This window comes from Kogia breviceps, chromosome 4, assembly GCF_026419965.1.
Source record: "Kogia breviceps isolate mKogBre1 chromosome 4, mKogBre1 haplotype 1, whole genome shotgun sequence".
In the NCBI taxonomy this organism is placed as follows: Eukaryota; Metazoa; Chordata; class Mammalia; order Artiodactyla; family Physeteridae; genus Kogia; species Kogia breviceps.
The window spans coordinates 40,132,083-40,135,945 of NC_081313.1; the positions used below are offsets into that span (position 1 = coordinate 40,132,083).

The 3,863-nt window shown below is 44.8% G+C and overlaps 1 non-coding gene across 1 annotated transcript; it reads left to right on the forward strand.

The window, feature by feature from the left end:
- The first annotated feature begins 1,497 nt into the window (after positions 1-1,497).
- Positions 1,498-1,604, forward strand: LOC131756539 (U6 spliceosomal RNA). The gene has a single exon (XR_009335698.1). It is a non-coding gene; the product is annotated as a U6 spliceosomal RNA (small nuclear RNA).
- The last annotated feature ends 2,259 nt before the right edge of the window (positions 1,605-3,863 follow it).

Consider the following 3,863-nt stretch of genomic DNA (forward strand, 5'->3'; position numbering starts at 1 on the left):
ATTCCAGAGGGACATACAGACCTGCAATGAGTGGGTTCAAATCTGCAGGTCAGTTCATTCAGCAGGGCTGGACATCACATTACACAGAGGAGCTTTAGAATCTCGGAGTTAGAAGGGATGACGAAGATCACTGAGTCCAAATAACTGACCTTGAATGCACTCTTCCACGCGCCTACCAAGCAGTTGGCCACCCACTCCTTGAATACCCTGAATACCAGAGAATTCTGTAGCCCAAGAATTACTTTCAGTCTTGGACCAGTGTGACTGTTCTTCTTTATATTCTGACATATAGCAGGGATAGCCAGCTGCTAAGGAGATGGAAGTGGCCATAGCAGCTAAAGTTGGTAGAGGATTTCCCACTTGTTCGAAACTGGTTCAGGTGCTGGGTCAAAACCTATCTCTGGAGGAGGGCCATCAAGAGAAGTTTTGGCAGGGCAGATGCTGGACAGAAGTTTAAAGCTTGTGAAAAGTATTTTTATTTTAATGTACCTATCTGGTTCAACTTTTTGAGGTGAAATATAAATGTACATAAACCAGGTCTGATTAAGGTTCTTAGAACAGCTGAATCAGATGACAGATCAAAATCTACTTAAGAAAAAAACTGTCATTTTGTAAATCTGCAAAGACCATCATTATGCTACATATTAAAATCTCCTCCTGGACTTCGTGTATAAACAAAACTATATGATTAATGTGAAGTCATCAAAAGTGCCTGGAAAAACCACATCTATGACAGGTATGCCTTAATAATTGTGTTGATTTTCCGTTCTAACTATAAACACCTAAAATAAAAATAGCTAAAATAATCATTTCCACAAGAGGGCGCCAATAGCTATCTTAATCTCAACAAACGGGAGCTCGGTTTCGGAATACAAAACGGGCTGTCACATTTTACATTTACGTAGTCACACCATATATTGCAACGTAATTCGCATATTTTACTTGGGAAATTACCTCCACTGTTGCTGTCTCTCAAAAAAATAACATTTTACTTTTCAGAAAGGTGCAGTTCCTAGTTGATATTTTAAAAATGTTCTCTCGGGCTTCCCTGGTGGCGCAGTGGTTGAGAGTCCGCCTGCCGATGCAGGGGACACGGGTTCATGCCTCCGTCCGCGAAGACCCCACATGCCGCAGAGCGGCTGGGCCTGTGAGCCATGGCCACTGAACCTGCGCGTCCGGAGCCTATGCTCCGCAACGGGAGAGGCCGCAACAGTGAGAGGCCCGTGTACCAAAAAAAAAAAAAAATTCTGTCACGTTTAATTCCAGTATTGTTTAATTCTTTAAGATAAATACAAAATGCATTTTACAATTGAATTCATGTTATTAATATTCTTACAATTTCCTTAAAGTATGAAATTCAGGCAAGATTGCTTTGCTTTAAGTGACAAAACAAAAATGCCTCAATTTTCCTCATTTTATGGACAAGTCTAAGAGAAGGTCTGGGCAATGTCTAGGGGTGTTGCTCAATTCATAGGTGACTCAAAATTTGGCAGATTCGTGCTCGCTTCGGCAGCACATATACTAAAATTGGAACGATACAGAGAAGATTAGCATGGCCCCTGTGCAAGGATGACACGCAAATTCATGAAGCGTTCCATATTTTTAACACACTATTGTAAAACAGTTATACTCAAATAAAGATGTTAAAAAAAAAAAATTGGCAGATTCTCCAAAGCACCCTATGTTGCTCTTTGGAAATGATTAATGAATCTCTGGTAGTTACTCCTAGCATAAGCTTCCTAGTTCACTCACACACACACTCACACACACACACACACACACACATACACACACGCACACACTCACACCGATGCTTAAGACATTTCATCTATTTAGTTTTCCCCCACCCTCCATCTTTCACTTTGAGTCCTCCACTTGCCGCATGCAAAGAATAACAGGAAAATTGACAGGAAAATCTGCTTACCCCCGGGACAACAGTGTCAAATTGGTCCCTTCTAGAAAACGCAAGGGGAATCTTCATAATTTAGTATGTTTTTCCATAGTGTAGGTCTCTGTCCACAAAGGAGGAAGTTCTTAGCAATAAAAATAGTATTTATTGAGCATCTAATTGTGTCAGGCATTATAGAATAATAATCATACCAGGCACAATTTATTTTATCCTCTTAACAACCCAATGACTTAGGTATTATTTTTTTTTTTTTTTTTTTTTTTTTTTTTTTTTTTTTGCGGTATGCGGGCCTCTCACTGTTGTGGCCTCTCCCATTGCGGAGCACAGGCTCCGGACGCGCAGGCCTGGCGGCCATGGCTCACGGGCTTAGTTGCTCCGCGGCATGTGGGATCTTCCCGGACCAGGGCACGAACCCGTGTCTCCTGCATCGGCAGGCGGATTCTCAACCACTGCGCCACCAGGGAAGCCCGACTTAGGTATTATTAACACTCCCATTTTACAGCTGGGAAAACTGAGAAACTGAGTCTCAGAGAATTTAAGTACTTGGTCACGTTCCCTTGCTCTGGTACAGCCAGGATTTGGATCCAGTTCTATCCTATTCCAAGCTCCTAAACGTTAAACCATTATTCTTCATACCCCTCTGAAATGTTTGAACAAGGGTAGATCTGGGAAATCTATGACCTCCTTTGATGGATGTCATAGGATGTGGGAGAGATGGAGGAAAGTCATTTCCAAACTTCAAGTGGATCTCAGAGTGGCATCAGCCACCTCCAAACACTGTTACTGGGTCAGGAATGGGCACATGACCTAGGTCACATTCCAGGATTTTTGTTTGAGCACCTGGGAAAGTGAATTCTCCTCTGTTGGCATCTGATGAGGTGAGCCTTGAGTGAGCCTCCATAAGGACCCCAAGACTCCTCCATCTACCATTTCTCACCCAGAGAAAACACAGGGGAGCTGGGGACCTAAGGATACCACGTGAACCAGGAATCAATACGATCTGAAGTTAAGTGACACAATACACTTCCTCACTGGAAGAGCCGTCTTGGGTTGAGCTTTCTGTCTCTCATACCTAGATGTGCTCGAGCTGATTCATCCAGTTCAAATACAACAGTGCAGCAGATACTGAGCAGACTTTCCCAAGCTTGGCACCAAGAACAGAAAACACCACATGTGAAATCATTAAGTGCCTGCATTCTGAAGACAGCGGCCAACAATGGACCAGACAGTTCCCTCAGGGCTTACAAAGAGTCGGCAGAGCTGACCCAACCACACGTGACTGTCCCCGGTCCTCCAGTCTGGAGGGCAGAGGACTGGGGAGAGGAAAGGGTGGGAGTCAATGGATTCCTTGTCCTCAGGGAAACTGTAGGGTTTAAATGAAAGATGATTCTCCCCCTTCCCAGGGAGAAGGGGAGGGTACTCCTGTCACCAAGACAAGTGAGAGTGAGGCTGCAAGAGAACAGCTCAGACTGGGGCCTGCATGACTCACACTCTCAGCAGAATGGATGGATGCCCTGGTGAGATGTCTGCCTAGGCAGCGAACTGGCTGATTTGTCCCTGTGCCTATCTGAGTGGGGGACCTAAAGAGAGACAGCAGAAGGGAGAGAGGCGGCGGTCTCCTCTTCCACTGTTTGGTGGCAAAGATGAGCGAGTTGACTGTGGCTCAAGTGGATACCACAGAAAGTAGCCAGGTTTTAGGCATCTTGCTCTGCCCACAGTGGTGGCCTCCTGGCAAGGGGAGTCCAGTAACGAGAAGCTGTGGGGTGTTGGCACCAGCAAATGGGAGGCGGAAGAAGTGGAGTGAGAGCTGGATCTCCTGGTCAGGGAACTGTGGGGTGGACAGGTCCTACAGGGCCCTCTGAAGGACTCATCCATGGACCACACAAGAAAGATTACAAGGAAGGGATGGGATTTAAATCAAATTTGAGATTGATGCTTTAAAATAAATGAGTTT